We start from the raw sequence: 20,049 nt of genomic DNA on the forward strand, positions 1-20,049 counted from the left end.
TTAAAAGGAAAATTCTTCCTATCAAATAAGGTGATATATTTGGTCTTCAGTTTTTTAATATTAATGATTCCAAAATCAATTATGTCAGCCTTAATCAATGTATTTAACCTCATACATGTGTCATCTAACTTCAGCACACTCAGAAAACATCAACTTGACATACTCAAATCATTGATTTTCTCTAGAAAATTGTCTCTTTATTTCCAATCACTACTTAATGATAAAGCACAGTCATCAAAGTAGAAAGTCATTTTTGTCTTTACATCTCATGTATCATTCCTATATAAATCCAATAAGTAATCAAGTCTTACAGATCCAACTCTGGAAATAGTTTCATATTTATGACTTCTTACCAATTCTGATGGTACTCTGACTCTTTGTAGTTTCATGTTCTTATATGTGGGAAATTACAGTATCTTTCCAACCAATCTCCTACCTTCTGACCCACCCTCCACACACAGGGCCACCAGAAAAACCTAACATGTAAATAAAAGCAAAAAAACTCCCTACTTAAAGTTTTTTGTTTTTGGTACTGGGGATCGAACTCGGATCCTTGCACTTGCAAGACAGGTAGCGGAACCACTGAGCTAAATCCCCAGCCCCACTACTTAAAGTTTTTTATTGCCTCTCATTTATCTTTAGTATAATATCTAAACATTCTTCCATGATGTGTAAAGTTTTTCTCAACAAATTTTACCTACTTTATGAGACATATCTTTGCCCTCATTTCTCAGTCTAAACTCCACCCATAACAACCCATTTTCATTTTTCCAAATTTACTATTCCTTTCATGACTTTTGATATGCTTTTTTTTTCTGGAATGTTTCCAGACATTTTTGACATTGGAAGATTCCTTCTGTTCTCTGTCTCAAAACTATTACAAAAGTTAACCCAAGGAAACCTTCCATAATTCCAATTGGTACTTTCTTGTGTTCTGGTTGCAACACGTAAGTTATTGATGATAGCAATTCTTTCATGATATTTTGTCTATGTCCATAATAACTGCCCTTCCAAGACTGTGACCTCCTTGTGACAGAAATTATTTTATTTAGTCTTTTTAATCCCTAGTGTCTAACAAGTTCTGGCACCAATTGGGCATTTAGGAAAGGTTTGCTAGAGTGCACTAATAGGTTGATTATTTCCCACAAAATAGATTTCATCTTTAAATTTAAATCAATCTACCCAAACTATAGGAAATACTTTCCAAAGTGATCTAAAACTTTCTTTTTACAAAAACTAAACAATAAATTAGGGAAAACAGGAAGCATAAGGTATTATAGTAAATACTGGAAGACAACATTACAGAAACAATATATATAATCTTTTTGCAGATGCATGAGATTTAATCCCATATGCAATGGTCAAGTCAGGCAGAAAGCACATGTCTACCTCTATCCTCCCCAATCACAGTAGGAAATAGTATTTCAATTTTAAACATTAAAAATGTTATTTCATCATTGCCCCACTCCTGGTGTGGCTACCATTTCCAACAGGTTATTATAGAGCCTCCTTAAACAAAGCACAAATACTAACCATAATTTAAATGAAAAAGAATTAATTTTTATTCAATATATTCTCAGTTTGATCAAGAAGATTGAATGTCTTTATGGAGATGCCAGGAAAATGTGAGTTGTAAAGAATCTAAGGAACAACTTGACAACACTGGAAATCGCTCATGAAGTACACAGCTACAACTTCAATACCTTGAACATGCTACCGGGTCCAGCATTTAAGCAAATACTTTTGAGTAAAAGAGCTGCAGAGGCCTTAAGCGGAATGATGAAAGGCATGGGGATGGGGTACACTGGATTCCTACAAAGAGGGAGAAACAGAGGGAAGCAGAGTTGCCCTGACACAAAGGCATTCAAATAACTAGGAAAAAGATCCCACTTTGAAGTGCTACACAGTGCAAAACATATGCATAGTAAAAGTACAACCCCAGGGTGAGGGAGTACTGCCGCTTTTTCTTTACCTATCAAATCCCTGATGAGCGGGAGAGTATTAACAGAAAGAAAATAGGATTCTTCTTGACCATGGAAAGCTGAATAAAGAGAAGTGGGAAGTATACAAATAGTTCATCTAGGGCTTTGAGGAAGTTGATGGACTTAGAGCTTTTGGTGCTTTTTTTTCCTAGAAGAGAGACATAGGGCTGAATCTTTTATGAGCAGACAAGAAAATACTTAGAAGCTTGACGTTTTAATATTCATAGGATGATATTATTATCTTTTAGTTTTGGGGCTGAAATCTGGTAGATTCCAAACTTCACCCATTTCTATATTTACTTAATGATATTTAGATATGACACATATATACTGCCCAAAACAATGTTAATAAAGATCTCTTAGACCAGATAATCTACTTAGAATAATAATGGATCCTCCCTATTGTTGTTAGTTGAAATTTTTGGGTGTATAAACAGGTGTTAATCCTTTCAAGGATACAATGTTTGTCTAATCATAGAGGTTTCTGGTATTTGCAAATTCAAGTACATTCTGATAATATACAGGATTGGAGAATCTTTATTCCCTGTAAATGAATAAAATATCACAATACTTTTTTGATAAATACAAAATTTAGATCAATTAAATTCTAGTGTCCCTTCTAGTTGATCGCCAATTAAAACATGAACATATTTTCATTTTGAAGTATTTTCTTAGAGACTTTTTTAAGTCTTCTAAAGGTATTAGTTAAAAAACGAAGCACTTTAAGAATTTCTGAAATGATAGGCAGCTTAAACTTACTACATTTCAGACAACATCTAATTCACTGAGGTTACAGTCAAGTGCCTTGCAACTTCCTGAGTGAGACCAAATTGATGACATTTTATGTTGAGAAACTTCCGTTACAAGTGTAATTTCTGAGAAAAATAATATGAAGAAATTTTAGAGATTCCCTCCCCCCACACACACCTGTTTTCTCTACTACCATCAAAGAGAACTGCTAATTAATTAGCATGCAGGCTTTAAAGTACTCTTTCACAATGTGAGAGGTCATGCTAAAATTTTATATAAAGATTGGAAGAAAAATAAGTAAGAACTAAATATAGGCATGTAGAATAGCAGTGTCTAAATTTTACTAGGGTTTTTGGCTATGGAAATAAGATAGCAGTAACCCTTATTTTGTGCTATGTTCTATTTTACCAGTGGAATTTTCTGATCACACTCAGTGTTTACCTAAATACCTACATACCGTCATGAAGTTGGACCACTTTCTTCAAGAATTGTGTAACTTTGAACAGGTCACTGGTCCTCTAAAGTTAGCCTTTTTCTCTTTCCTTATTTTACCAAATGATTTTCATTAAATGGAATAATTTATTGAACATATTCAACATAATGTTTTTGTATATGTAAAATAACCACTACCATCTTTAAACCCACAACTTAATTTTTACTTACTGTTGTTTGAATATAAAATGAAAGCAGTGTGTTTTCTACCAATATGCAGGCACATTTGTAGTAATTTGAAGTTTTCAAACAAAAATTGTCTGAGGGCTAGGAAAACTGAGCTGGCCAGAAACAAAGAGGATCTGATGTTTTAACAGAAGTGAATTTTTATCATGACAGATTATTTATTTGTTTACTCTTGAAAGTTGAGTACTAAGTACTACTGTACTTAGTTTTGATTCTTCACTCTTGGTACATAATAGGAGTAATTACTTTTGAACAATGAGTGACTATATAAATGAATGCCTACATTAATAGGTGAAAAATAAATAGATTTGGGGTAATTACTATGCATGGTCTCAAGCTTTCTACAATTTGTGGAATAACAGCTGACTCAGCTGTAACAGAGACTCCTAGGAAGTCACCCCTATATATGCATTTAGGCAAATGACCATGAGAAATCAAAGTGCCAAAAGATGCTGAAAACTACCAGGAATATATCACATGAACTTTTCATTACACCCCTTCCACAGCTTCATTATGCAAACTTCTCACATTCCAATTACCAACAGTTAGAGTATCAGTAAGTCTTTGTGATATATTTTATGATTAAGAAACCAAAAGGAGAGTACCCTTAAAGAGTGACTTTAGCATATTCAGTGATCTTTTTTGACCTCCCAGGGACTTTGGTGGAAAGTGAAAAGCACCATTTTTTTCACAGGTCAGGAATGGAATCCTGATGCATAATGCTACAGGATGGTTTCCTCTCTGAGTTTGTGGGCATTAGGCCAAGTGAATGTGCAGGAACCATTCCATTTGCCTAGCAAAACAGGGTGAAAAGCACTTCTGGCACACTTCGTCCATATAAATTAGAGTTGTTTGCAATTCATCAACTCCTTCTCTCCTTCACATCCATATGTAACATAAATGATCATCTTTCTCTGAGGCTCCATAATGATGCACAACTTTCAAAAAGTAATAGAATCAGCTAAAAGAGAGCAGATGGAAGTTTTTTCCCTGATATGAATATTCATAAAATAAAACAGAATACTCAACAAAAGGAGATACATAAGTACTTGTACCCACAGGCTCCGTGGACTTATGAACAGAAGTAATTTGGTTTTCTGCAACTATTTATTCTTGAAACCTTTATTCATTCATTTCCACAGCAATCACTGAAAATGCTCTGGGAAAAAATATCTGCCTTTCTATACAAAAACAAATATATTTCCTTTTGAATTTTTATTGCACCTTAGAATCCATGATTGAGGAAGTAATGGTTAAATATTTTACTAGAGAAATATAATTGGAAAACAAACTATGTATAAAAAGCTAAATCTTAAGTGTTCCTTTACTAACACAAACTACAGACATTTAAAAGAACACTGCCATATCCAACTAGTAATATACAGATAATAAGCTATCTGGATTGTATTTATCTGTTTTTTCCAAAGTATTTGATTACTTAGGGGCAAAGGGTGGCTTATTTAAGTGTACTGAGGAAGCAGCAATGTTGTCGAAAGTCTGTTAAGACAAATAAACCATAAAGGCTTTTCCTATGCCAATGTCTTCAAGAGTTCTGCCTAACTTATCTTCCAACAAGTTTAATGTTTCTGTTTTAATATTTAGAATGCACTGGGATTTTAATTTAGTATATGGTGAAAGATAAGGGTCTAGTTTTCATCTTTGGCAGGTTGAGATCCAGTTTTTCCAACACCATTTATTATACAGACTATCTTTCCTCCAGTGGGGATGGTCAGCTCCTTTGTCAAAGATGAGGTAGATGAGTACATACGGAGTTGTTTTTGTGTCTTCCAATCTGTTCCACTGATCCTCAGGCCTGTTTCTTTGCCAGTACCATGCTGATTTTATCACAGTGGCTTTGTAGTACAGTTTCAAATTGGGAATCCTTATACCCACTGCCATGTGTCTGTTGCCTAGGATGGCTTTTGCTATTCTAGGTCTCTTATGGTTCCAAATGAATTTTTGGATTCTTTTTCTAGTTTTGTGAAAGACAGTGTTGGAATTTTAATTGGCATTGCACTGAATCTGTAGAGCAGTTTTGGTAGTATGGCCATTTTCCCCATGTTGAATCTTCCTACCCAGGAGCAGGGGATATCTTTCCATTTTCTTACATCCTCTTCGATCTCTTTTTTCAGAGAACTGTAGTATTCAGTGTAGAGGTCTTTTTCTTCTTTTGTTAGGTTGATTCCTAGATACTTCATTTCTTTGGATGCTATTGTGAAAGGAATTGTTTCCCTAATTTCTCTTTCAGTAAGTCTGTTATTTGTGTACAAAAAGGCTACTGATTCTTGGGTGTTGACCTTGTATCCAGCTACTCTGCTGAAAGTGTCAATTAAGTCTAGAAGTGTTTTGGTGGAAATGTTTGGATCTTCAATGTAGAGTATCATATCATCAGCAAATAATGACAGTTTAACTTCTTCCTTTCCTATCTTTATTGCTTTAATTTCTTTCTCTTGTCTAATTGCTGTGACTAATGTTTCCAGAACTATATTGAAGAGGAGCGGCGATAGTGGGCATCCTTGTCTTGTTCCTGATTTTATCGTAAAGGTTTTCAGTTTTTGGCCATTTAATATGATGTTGGCTGTTGGTTTTTCATAGATAGCCTTTATTAAGTTGAGGTACAGACCATCTATTTCAATTTTTTGCAGGGTTTTTATCATGAATGGGTGTTGAATTTTGTCAAATGCTTTTTCTACATCTATCGAGAGGATCATATGGCTTTTGTCCTTGACTTTATTAATATAGTGTATTACATTTATTGACTTATGTATGTTGAACCATCCTTGCACCCCTGGAATAAATTTGACTCGGTCAGGATGTATGATCTTGATGATCCTCTGTTTTCTATTTGCTAGTATCTTATTAAGGATTTTTGCACCTATATTCATTAAGGAGATTGGCCTGTGGTTCTCTTTTTTAGGGTTTATGAACAAATCCTCAGTAGCACGAGAACTAGCAGAAAGAATCAACAACTGAGATCTCATCTTATTAAAAAGCTTCTGCACTGCAAAAGAAACCATCAACAGAACTAAGAGACAACCTACAACGTGGTAAAAAATTTTTACCAGCTTTTCCTTGACAAAGGACTATTATCTAGAATATACAAAGAACTCAAAACAATCAGTCCCCCCAAATATAAAGACCCAATTCAAAAATGGGCATCTAAAATGAACAGACATTTCTCAGACAAAGAAGTAAAAGCAGCAAGTAAATATATGAAAAAATATTCTACTTATGACATTATCCTGTTCTGGCTATCTTCCTTAATCAAGGGTTACTCGTCCTTTCAAGGTGACTTTTCATACGACTGCCTTCCTTCAGAATCTGGTAATGGCACCTTCTCTCATCTCATAAGGCTTTGACTTAAATAACAGAACTATGGCTGTTGGCTACCATTTCTTGCTAGCTTTGTTGTTTCACCTACACTCCACTTTGCCCATGTCTTTGAAAGTAGTTCCTTTATAAATAAATTGGTATATTTCCCTTTTTTTGTGCAGTTAAGAGTTCCTGAAATTAGGATGACTGACAGCATATAAACAGACATTTTCACAATGCAGGTCAGGTCAACTGCAAAAACAACTGTTCACTCCCTTAATTACAATCACAGCCATGGTTACTTTGATATAAAATATGCAGTTATTTCTATTAGCACAACACATGTCTATCAATATCAATATTCCCCTACCAACTATGTAATAAAATAGAATGAAGTATGTGTTTCTGGCTTTAGCTTAGGAGCTTTCTTGCCCCTTAATTACACACTTCTATCATTAGTAGCATTTCTGGTATGTATATACATTTGTTCACACACAGATGTTGGAAGTACACTAGCAAATCTTCTCTTCTAAAATTCTTTACTTTTAAGTAATATTTCATCTGAAATATCATTCAATAACATACATCTCTCTTATACAAAACATCAGGCCTCTTAATCTCAACAAAGGTCACTGTAAAATATGGATGCCCAGGTAATTTGCATGATTAATGAAAATATATTTTAGAATATTAAACATTTAAGATGTTATCATTTAGTAAACTTTCTGACAGAAGTTAAAAGACTATTATAATGACTGATGAAATGCTACAGTACATTAGTCCTCAGAACAGGGAACAAGCTAGAGGACATTTATGTAATATCTTAGCATTTTTGTTTTTCCTCCCCTCCCCGCTCCACCCTAACCAACTAAATTGTCTTTTTGTGATTTGTGCTTGATTTTAAATGGCTAAGCATAGAATTGTGCAAGATTTTGAGAAACTTGTAAATTACATGGAAAAATATTTATATAGGGATAAATAAAGCAACTATATCAGGCAAGATTTTGACATCAGTTCCATTGTAGGAGATCAATAAAAATACTTTGAAAGAATGACACACTTTTATGGTTAGGATGGTCATCTTTAATAATGAAAAGAAAGTAGAAGATTTCTCTCTTGTCAGTGACATGCTCATTGACACTTAGGCTGTCTAATGTTAGAGAATGTAGAAATACATATTCTTCCCATTTTGTTAGGTACTGTGTTTCCAAATGAAGCTCTCCACCTAGTCAAGTCTTTCTAGAGCCTTTTGTCTGGTCTGTGCAGAACTGATAAAACCTTATCTGTTCATTTTTTTCTTTTTATATTGAAAGAAAAATACCAGAAAGATTGTCAGGGAATTGTTTATATCCCCTCTGGATGAAAAGTAAGAAACCATTGAAAAAGTGGAACCATAAAAATGATGGAATAAACTCTTTACGTAGAAGTAACATGTTGCTCAATGACTTTGCTTTGGGGGAAACTATTAACAGTAATTTGTGTGATATAATATCATGAAGTTATGAGCTGCCTCTCAGAGCCCTATTTACTAAAGCCAACTTCTATAGGCAGCATTTTCCTCATAGTCTTATTTACTTTAGAATTCTCCAGCACACACATTATCTAGTATATTTATTCCTTTATCAGTGAGCGTATAGAAAATTATACTGTTACATGTGACCTAAAATCCTACGACTTACTCATTGATGCAAATATAGTAGGCTGAATAATTGCCCCTAAAGACAGCAGATACTAATCCATGCAACCTTGTAAACACCACCTTACTTGGGAAAAAGATATTTGCAGATGTGATTACCTTAAGGATCTTATTGAGAGATTATCCAGGATTGTGTGGATGGACCCTAAAGAGAGTGAGACAAGTGAGAGGTATAGGGAGATTTGGTACCCACAGAAGTCAATGTGAACACACAGATATGTGAAGATGCTGGCCTTGATGATGAGAATGAGGTAGCCACAACTAGGCAGCAATGCGAGCAGCCACCAGAAGCTAGAAAAGGGAAGGAATGAATTCCTCCCTAGAGCCCAAGAAGAAAACTGGCCCTCAGAAAACCTTGAATTTAGTCAATTGATACTAATTTTGAATTTTGAATTACAAATTAGGAGAAAATAAATTTGTATTGTTGTAAGTCACTAAGTTTGTGTTAATTTATTAGAGTAGCCACAGTAAACTAATACAGAAAGTAAACTATTTCCAGCCCTAAACAAGAAGATTATGACCCCTATTTATGATATTTTCTGGTAGACTGTGAGCAAACATTATATTTGAAATAGTAAGTTTAATAGTCTTTGACATATTTATCTTCAAAATCTATGAATACTGTTCTTTATTTAATTAACTCAATTTTAGCATGACAGAAACATCCTTCACTACAATAATGAATTTATGAATATAACACTTAAGTACACATTGTTTTTATCCTTTAAGTGTTTTAAATTCCCACTCAGTAAGAGTGTGCTTTCTTACATCCCACTTAGAATATAGTTGTTATGGGCTAAAGAACATAAGCAAATTTAAAGTGTTCTTATGAGACAAAAACACTCAGATTTTTTTTTCTTTATTAAGAGCAAACAGAATCTTCCTCAAGGAATCTTGAGACCTGGAAACACATATTTTGTCACCTACAGAAAGAAAAGTGATTTTTAAAAATCATGGCCTCTGTTCTTCTTTTTCTCATCAAATATTTATTGAACATTTTCTAGGCTCCTGCTAGTGCTACTAGGCTCTGGGAATAGGAAGACATAGCACCTGTTCTCAAGGAGTTAAGAGTTCAGTGTGTTCCTTTTGCATATTTAAAAATAAATAAATCCCTGTGGAATGTAATAAGCTAAAATAGCAATATAAGCAAGTGTCGTGGAAACAGTTTATATAATATTTTTCAGAAACAAAAGATTTCAGAAATTCAAGACTTGGCTACTTTACTAGTTTTAGCAATCAAGTTATAGCTGAGCTTCAGGAGAGATAAATTGTGCCCACACCTTACATTGGAAAAAAATTCTTATTCCTTTTTCTTGTAGCCAAATGTTTAGGACACTCATGGAGAAAATCATATCCAGAGTTACAGTAGAGAAGATTGAACAACTTGAGATTCTGGATAAAAGAATTGGCAAATTATAGTAGTTCTCTCATAGTCTCAAAAGGAACTACTGGAACAACAAAGGTTGCTTAATTAAAATGTATCCAACTGAAACACCCATTTATCTGAAACAAATGTCTATGCTAATAATATCAACCAACTCTTCACATGAGTAGCTAACAATAAACAATGTAATGATGCTCAGTGAATATCAATTAAAACAAAGTGCTCTTGATAAACTTTGTCCTAAAAATATATATAGGTTTTTACCTGGGTACATATCCACATTTGAGAATGTCCATGAACGTGTACTCAAGAACAGTTTTGCTGTTGTAACTTAATGTTATTTAAAAGGTCAATTAGCTTTGATTGCATCTTAAATGTTTTATCTTCACTTTATCTGGAAGTCCCAGATTTAGTCACTGATAAGGCATGTGTTTCAGGTAGGACCAGCTATATAACAAGAGATGGTCAGAGTGCTTTGAACAATGACCCAGTGCAAAATGACCTCTTGGAAACTTTTGTTCATAATTATTAGGAATTTTAAGACAGCAAAATCAGAGAATTAAGCTAAATATGGGCCTTTGGAAGAGCACAAACAAGTGCAACAACGTTAGTGTACATGCCCATAAAGTTGGTCCTGGTTCCAAGCATTTCCTATCAAGAATTCCTGTTTGGATTTTCCCCAGAAACACACTGTACATGTGTGGAAATGAAAATAACCTGCCAAAAAGTCACATTATGATTATATATTCTTTGCACATGCCTATCTTAACAATAAAAGCATTCTCTGTGCATATTCTCTAGGAATGTTCTATTATGATCAAAGTTTTTCATGCTTGCTTGACTTTGTTTCTCCTTTTCTATGCAGCCTCACTCATGTAACTTACGAAGCAGAGAAAATGCTCTGTGTTCACCAAACTGTGTGTATTAGTCTCCTGGGCATATTCCAGCCCTCTTACTCTCAAGTCTATGTGACCACCTCTGGCTACAGGGAGGGCTTGGCTGTAAGATCACCTTTGAGATCCATGTTCTCCTCCCCTTAGGTTTTCCTAATCTTTCTCTTGCTTCTTTTACCCCTCAATTTATATGTCTAGAATCAAGGAACTCTCAAAGATGGGGTACAATAAGAGAAGAGCCTGAATCTCTGGGTCATTTTCAAAGGGAAACATTCAGGAACGCCATTTGACCATATTAGAGTGCCATATAAAATTAAATTTTCTTGTGTTAAGCTATACCAATACTCTATGTTAGATAATATGATAGTCTGAGGCAGAAGAATAGATGCCCCCCAGGGGTATCAAACTTGCTGAACAATTCCAATACCATAAGACTTGCGCTATCTGAAGTACTGAAGTCACTTTTTCAGTGGACTATAAAATAATGAGCCAGCCAATAACTGACGTATTATCTTGTGAGATTTTTTTATATTCTCATAATAGTTTGCATTCATAATTTTTAAAGGCATGTATTGCTTTCTTATATTTCTAGAGGATTCTGAGCTTCAAAATCCACAGCAATAAATTATCTAGGATAGAATGACCAATAACTAAAATGATACATTGACAAGCATCCCTTCAAATCTCACAAATCATTAACTCTCTGCCTGTAGGACTTACAGACCTCTAAAACTTCAAAGTGCCTAAGGATGTATTTGATAGAAACCTGGAATGTGAGCTGACTATAAGTATCCGTGGACACTCATCTTATGAATTTTAGGGCCTGGTGTCATTGGGAGGGACAAGGAGAGTTGGCCAGAGTGCTTAGAATAATGGCAAGTGTTCTTTTCCCTTTGGCTGCAGAATGTCAGCATTTATGGGAAAAAGTCGATCAAGTACTTACTGGATCTGCTTAATCAAGCATAATTGTCACCATATGACAGGCAGTTATTGGAAGCTCTTCTGTGAGACAGTGCCAGAACCAGTATACAGTACAAGGAACTACCCACATTACTGATAGTAAAAGGAAAATAACTTGCTCCTCAACACAGAAAATTCATATGATACAATAAAAAAGTGTGCATTTCAGAATGGGAAAGATTTGGGAGCAGACTTAGTTTCCTCATTTATTTGCTGCAAGTTCATAAGTGCTTAATATTAAACACCCAGTTTATGCAAATGTAAAATGAACATGAATGCCTACCTCACAAGGTTGTTACAACGTTTAAACAAAGCATCTGATGTTATTTCTACCAGATTTTACTTCTGTCTAGTTCAGTATTTGCCTTAGTGATATTATCAATAATACCTTTAACAATTAAAAAGAAGCATTTTTATCAGGCACTTTCAAGTTTATTCTATAAAGAATCCTACTAAACATTCTTCCTGCCCTCTCTAAAACTTAGGAGTTCTTTGGCCCAGACTTTTTCAAGACACACTCTTTACCAGATATTTATCACTATTCATTTCCTCGGAGAGTTGTACCTGTACTCAAGTTGTAAACTAAGCTTGTCCAAACAATCATAAACTGTAGGAAATAATAACTTACTGAATATTTATACATATTGAACTATCATATTCACACCCAAGGAGTTTAATGAGAGAAATTACTTCCTCACCTTGAATCTTAAAAGACTCTAATTTCTATAGATTTTTTCCAAAGTATCTTTCATATTCCTTATCTCTATAAATATTTTATTTACTATTCTTCTTTTCTGTTAAGTTTATTGGTACATTTAAATCAACCAAGTCTAGGATAATTTTCTCCAAACAAGTGCCCCAAATTTTTTAAACCTAAATGAAGGCTAGACATATACAGATCACTGACAAGTGAATTTCTGAGATATGAAAGCCAATGTTACATAAATCATTATTAATAAAAATTTGCTTTTTCCAGCAATTTCAAAGTTGCCCCATACTTTAATGTGACAGAAATGTTGATAAGAAAAGAATTCATGTATTAAAAATGTGTTATTTTAGATGAACTAAGTTAAGTGTTTTTAATCTTTAAAGATTCTACACCCACATAAGAATTCACACTAAATTCTATCACAGTGCCTTTAAAAATCACAATCTATCCTTTCATGTCAGGGAAACAGGTTTACATGTGCAATTTACATTACAGTTATTATTGTATAATATCAATAGACAATATGTCTATTCCAGAAAATAGTAACAGAGCACTTTCTAGATACAAAAAAACCAAAACAAAACAAAACAAAAAACAACCTCCATGAGACACTGCAGTAAAGAAATTTAAGATACATGGTCCTTTCTCTCAACAAGGCTAGAAAGGCAGGACAAATATCAAAGACTACAATGGCAACACAATCTTGCAACAAAAGATGCATCATCATGACAAACCAGTAGAATAAAGAAATAGCAGTAGAGTTTAGAGAAACAAGAGCTGTGACAGTGGATATTTGCCTTGTAAGCTATTTTACTTTTCAACATTTAGGCTTTTTTCCCTTTCTAATGCATAGAGTTAAGAGCAAAACCATTAAGAAACTCAGTATAAAATTATATACTAAATAAGCTACTTGTGAAGTCCCAACTACTTAACAGACACAATATGATCTATGAGATGAATCATCAATTAAAAACAAATTTAAACTAATTAGCCCAGAGTGGATTTTAGTTTCTGACAGTAGGCCAAATGATTTATTTCTGTATACCTTTTTCACTGAGTTTGTGGGAAACTGTTTACATTTCAGTGATGAAAAGGAAATATTCAGCATGTATAATTTTTACTTAAGCTTTTATATTAAAAATCATGGTGAATAATTTGCTAAATCATCAGTTAGTTGTGTGGCCATGATTTACATGCTAGGTACGAGGGATGTTTAGAACTCAAAAATATGATCTCAGACCTAAAGTACTTATGTAGCTTGGAAATCAAAACCCCATTATTAATACAATATGAAGTGAGCACATGTTGAAGGATAACTGATCCTACAGACACAGGTGTTCCACTAGTTATAATATTCTCCAAACCAAAAGCAGCCATTTCCATTCTACCTTGAGGCCATGAAGCTGCAAATCATACAAGTATAACCTCTTTTAACTTCTAAATTTCATTATCTAGTAGACGGGTAGGGGAGAACTCCTTAAAAGGGGGGTTGCTAAGTTGATCACCTAAGAGTATCATAAAAAGCTAGTTTTACAAAATTATGTAGTAAGTACTACTTGGATGATGATCAGTTTCCCAAAGATTTTGCAACAGTTAAATTGAATTGTCACTGGATTGGCCTTAGAGCTGCCCAGGGAATTAGTAAAGTATACTTTTAGTTGTGTCTGGTGGGTCATGGAGGTATGACCTTGGGTACAATATCCAATCCCTTGCCCCCTGTCCTCTAGAATGCTGTTTGCTTTTTTAGCAATCCTTCCACCATAAAGTGAGCAGTTATTCTGTGCCATACTCTGTTATGCTATTCCTACGTTGGGGCCAAATTCAGTACAACACTGGACTGAAACCTCTAAAACTGTGAACCAAATCAGGTATTTGTCCTTGCAATGGAAAAGCTGATTAACATAGAGAGGGACTCCCATCTTTGTGGAAGCATAGATTTCAAAGAAAGGAGGTACCTAATGTGGTTCTATTCTAATTCCACCATGTTGTAGGAGAGATCTGAAGCCTAGAAGAGTGAAGAGATCTATCCATGGAAATACTTATTCACACACAAGGAGAATTTAGTTTTGCACTGAGATCTGGAATTAAGCCCAGACTGCTTCATTCCAGGCTGTTGAACCATACATAAAACAGAGGGCATTTGGGTAAAGATGGATAGTTAACAAAATGTTCTTGTGTTAAATAAGTCTCATCAAGAAAAGGCAACTTCTCTAATCCTTACAAAACCTTTGAATTTGTGTTGCCTGAAAAATAATATGGTTCCAAGTTAGGAAAACAGTAGAATTACAGTAGATTGCCTATCATTACTATTTCATAATAGCAAAATAAAAAATATCAGTAAAGTAGCATTTGTTTTTAAGATCATTTTAATATGCTATCCCAGAATAACAGAAGTTATCGGTCAAACAAGGTTTGCAAATCTTTCATTCATTTCCCATGCTGAATTTTGATTAGGCTTTTGGATCCTCAAATTCAAGATCTACACTTTCCCCAGGACTCATCATTGCTGTATGATAATTATGAAGGTATGGTAATTGAGGTCCTTAAATCAAACATGCATGGTAGATCTGCTGTCACTGCAAGAACCATCTTCTTGTAAGCTGGCAGGGAATGATGTGCTTGCCTTTCAACTGGCAGAGCATTCTTCTTGGCTGGCATAAAAACTAATTCTGCCTTAAATATCCCTGAGCTACGCCCTGTTAGAGTAATTTGGTTAATTGAAAATGTCTGTCTTCAGAAAACTTTCTCATAATGTTAGTGTCATTTCCAGGTTGCTGAGGAAGATCTCCAGGGCTGCAGTACTATCTAGCTGCCTACAAAGCCTGCAATGATCAAATATACTGGCCCAAAATTCCACCCAGATAAGAGGCCATCCAATGACATGCCAGACACTCCTTCTGCCAAACAGTACCCAGGACCAAAGTATCTGTGAGAAAATAGAAAGCCTCCAATATAGCACACAGTGAAGGTGAGAGATTCCCAACATAGCCCAGACATTTTGTGATCTCAAGAATAGTAAGGTCCTGGAACTGCCTCTAAAACAAGATGCCCAATCATCTTTAATTTTAACAGTATATCACAAAACAAAAATACCTAAGGGAAATAGCAGAGGAAGGAAAAGTAATCAAAATTTAAATTCTTTCACAATTCAGATGGAAACCCTAGTTGAAAAAGTATGTGTTAAAATTAAATGTAAAAAAGGTTTTTATTTTTTTTCTCATTGAGTTTATTGGTACATCTTAGGTACACAGTACAGTTACATTCATCATTGGGATCTTGTACCTTTACATGACAGGTCTTGGTTCTCATTTTTTCCCCTCATCCCTGTCCTCCCTTCACCCCCTCCTCCATTCCCCCAAAAGGTTTTTAATAAAATATCAGTTAATATAATGTGTCTTCTTAATATTTTTCATTGTGTAATCATTTCTTGTTATTTTACATCACAGATTTACATTTCTCTAACCTTTAAAGCACTAATTTACTAATAGGAAATGGGCAAGTCTTTTAAAATTCTTACCTGAAATTGGAGGTTAACTTATACACCATGTCTACACATATAAAATTTTATCAAAATACATTCATGAATTCTACAATTTAACATTGATAGGAAAAAAATCAGTCTCTTAGAAGTGAATTCTTTTTGCTTTATTCTTTGTGCACTAGCCCAACTCAGCTTAAGTGGCCTCTAGTTTCCCCTATTCCTGGGCCTCTGGATCCCCTGTCAAATCCTGGTATCACTGTGCTCTCTTGATTTTACCAATTCTTTTGCACCAAATGACTCAGTTCTGCTTCATCTCTTCATGACTTCCCTGAACACTACATGCTTTACTCTTCTTCCTTATGAGGTTTACTGCTTTATATTCTCTGCAGCCACCCAACACTAGCAGTTCTAAACATTCACAAATACAAATATTTCTGGTACAACAATTGTTCCAGGAGCCCCTAAACACAGATCTAATCTTTAGGATCTACTATTATGCCAGAAGTGTCTCTTCTCAAGTCCGTTTTAAAGGATCTAAAATATGCATTGATAAGCACTCTGTTATATGTCCTGGCAAGACTATTTATTTAAAAGTATTCAACAGTTTGGCAAAGTTGTTTTCTGAAGTTTATTTGTGATTTAATTCTTTGGAATTGTGAATGATTTTCTAATGATAGCAATTATACACAGAATGTTTCAAATTCCTTCACTAACTCCTAATCTCTAGCCTACAAAGTACAAGAAGCATAGTATTGAACTAAGAGATACTGCAGGGCCATTTGGTTAAAGCTCTAAAACATGTAGAGCTTATACCCTACTGTTGTTTTATGGATGATAAAATGGAGATATTAAAATGTTAAGTCTTCCATTCTCATAAGGCATGAAAGAGGAAGAACTGGGACTCTTCCAAGCCTGTGAAATATCTCAATTAACTCACACAACAATCTTAAATGATTAGTATTATCCATAAAAGTCAAAGTGAGGCTGAGAGACTCCTGGTTTTTTGGGGGGTTTTTTTGGTACCGGGGATTGAAATCAGGACCTCGCACTTGTGAGGCAGGTGGCAGAACCACTTCTTTGGTTAAATTTTATACAACTAGTACCGGCAGGGTAGTAGAGCTGTTGTTTAATCTGTTTTTTCAAACTTTATGCATGGCTCAACCCACTGCTCTTACAGATCCACATTCATTATTTGTTATATAGTTTCACTGAGTATCTGACTAGAGGTACAAATGTACCACATTTTTTTCTATTCCTTGGGAGAAGGCTGCCTCATCATCCCCAAATCCAAGCAACACATGATAGTCCTATGACAAAAGAGAAATTTGTGAATAACAAAAAGAAAAGTTACACTGAACCATAGGAGAATTCTAATTTCTGGACTCTCAACTCCTAATCTATATTCTGCTCTGCACTTTCTCTTCTCTTCATGTCTGAGGCTTCTCAGAGTTGTCTAAACTAGTCTTCTGATTTTTACCTACTATTTATGTTGTAACAGTCCAGTCCAGATTCTGCTCCTTGCCTCTACTGTAATTGTCATAATAAGTATCATTCCTCCTAACAGATCATTCAAGTCAATAGAGATGCTGCTTCATTTATCATGGATTACATCCCAAAAGACCAAGTCAGAAATTTATTTAATAAGCTTAACTTACTAAACATCATAGATTAGCAACACTGTATACTGTACAATATTGGATTGTTTACTCTCAAAATCACATGGATGACTAGGAACTAAAGCGCTGTCACTGCCCTTCAGTTCAAGACAGTATTGTAGTAGATATTATTTTAGATTTGACAGATTATAGTTTGTAATGACTGTATAGCTTTTGCACCATTATAAAAAAAATCATTGAGTTGAGACAAGGTAAGTTGGGGATTGTCTATATTTTTCAATTCATTTTCTCATCTGTGTGATCACAGTTCAATAGCTTTGACTATTCTCTTCCTGAAATTACGTGCTCTTTTGTTCTTTTATAAACTTCATCTTTCTCTTATCTTATTAACAAGCTCTTCTTCCTCTTTCTGATTTTAAATGTTTGGGTTCCTTCATGATCTAGCCCTAAATTCTATTTTCTTTTCTAAAAAAAAAAGACAAAACAAAAAAACAGCTTTTCAACTTTGCCTTAACATTGGAAATTATACTTACAAATTATAATACGAACATTTCTACATGACAGAGCATAGACTCTGAATTACTTGGGGTCTCTCAGACTTGATTTGATATTTATGGAAAATAATACTGATCATTTAAGACTCCTTGTAAAAGTGATGAGAATATTGTTAAAATGGTCAAAATAAACACTGTTAGAATTCTAGAAATTAACCAAAGACTTATTTTTCCAATGAACATTTATTTAAGAAAAATATATGACCTTTGGTTAAAAAAAAAGCAAATACTATAACACTTTAACTTACCCTGTTTCTTTCATTTTAATTGTTGCTTTCTAAAGCTACATAAATATATAGACTGTATAACCCAGCAGTCTAGGAGACTGACCATCTTTATTACTTCAATCCATGAATATGGAATACCTTTTTCTTTATTTGAGTCATATTCATTTTTTCCTTAGTGTTTTATAGTTTTTACACTACAGATATTTTACTTCCTTAGTAAAGATTACTTCTAAGTACATTTTTATGCCAGTGACAATGGGATTATTTCCTTCCTTTCTTTTTTAGGACAGTTCATTTTAGAGTGCACAAATGCAACTGATTTTGCTATGCTAATTGTTTAACCTGCACCTTCAATGAATTCATGCATCAGTTCTAACAAATTTTTGTGGTAACTTGAGAATGTTCTTAATATCATGACATCATCAAATGGAAAAAAACTTAATTATTTTTCCTATATGGATGTTTATTCCCTTCTCTTGTCTAACAGGACTTCTAGTACTGTATTCACAGAGGCAGTGAAAGTGGGTACCCTTGTCCTGTTCTGATATTAAATGAAAAACTTTCACTTTTGATCAATGAGGATGTTAGCAATTTAGTATCAATAAAATGCATGACCTAATTCTAAAATAGGTAAAAGATCTAGAGATATTTCTCAGAAAAAGACACATGACCAGTAAATACATGAAAAATTTTTAACATCTCTAATCATCCAACAAATAAAAGTTAAAACCACAATGAGCTATCATTATTCACCTGATAAAATGTCTATTATCAAGATGAAATAATAAGTGTAAGCATGAATGCAGATAAAACAGAACTTTTGTGCACTATTAAGAATGGAAATCAGCATTTTCATTTTGAAAAATATGGATGTTCTTCAAAAACTAAAAAGTACTACCTTATGTTCCAGCAACCGCACTTTTAGATATATATTCAAAGAAAGTGAAATTAAGATGCAAAAGAGATATCTATACTCTTGTTATTTCATTACTCATAATAGCCAAGATAATGATGTAATCTTTATGCCCATTAGTGGATAAAGGATGGTAGATTATATGTACATAAATAATGAAATACTATAGGACAATTAAAAAGTAGAAAATTCTATCACTGGAGAAAATATACAGCGGGCCCTTAACTTACAAATTCAATTTATTTGTGAGAGCTGGTTGTAACTCAAGTTGCTTGTAAATCAAGACTATTTTTCCCATAAGAAATAATGGAAATACCCATAATTTATTACAAACCTTCCAAAATACCCCTTAACTAACCTTACATAGTAAAAAAGGATTATATAACATGTATAATTTATCAGTGACACCAGTATTTTTCCTAGTATATCCACCAAAAAATTGTAAAATGTGCCTAGTTTACCAGAAACAATAATTTCATTCAAGTTGACATCTTTGGCTTGCAGGAAGGGAGAATCAAATGAAACATGGTTATTGTTTGGAAAGAGAAACCTTTCTATAAGAACAACAGGAATCTGCCTCTCTGGTGTCCTTCCTTTCTTGCAGAAAGTCTGTAGCCCACTAGGAACTGCTTCGGGCTTACTAGGTCTCAACCTTTTCAGAACTGAAAACTAGTCTAAGGTTGTCTGTTTCTGTCGTTTCTTAAACACTGTTGTATAGAATGGCATGACATTTTCATTAAGTAAGTGAATGCAACCACTGGCTCGTTTTCTGTCTTGGTGGATCTTCTCTACAAATGTTTGTAGCTCTGTCCATTTTTTTTAGAATCTTCTTTATTTCTTTTTTTTTTTTTTTTTTTTTTTTTTTTTTTTTTGGTACCTGGGATTGAACTCGGG

At 34.1% G+C, this 20,049-nt stretch overlaps 1 long non-coding RNA gene across 2 annotated transcripts in view; it reads right to left on the reverse strand.

Moving 5' to 3' along the window:
* LOC104877264 overlaps positions 1 to 20,049 on the reverse strand; it is a 314,343-nt gene that overhangs the window by 205,711 nt on the left and 88,583 nt on the right. The window lies entirely within an intron of this gene.

Source organism: Fukomys damarensis, unplaced genomic scaffold (assembly GCF_012274545.1).
Source record: "Fukomys damarensis isolate Sample0158 unplaced genomic scaffold, DMR_v1.0_HiC HiC_scaffold_24, whole genome shotgun sequence".
NCBI lineage: Eukaryota > Metazoa > Chordata > Mammalia > Rodentia > Bathyergidae > Fukomys > Fukomys damarensis.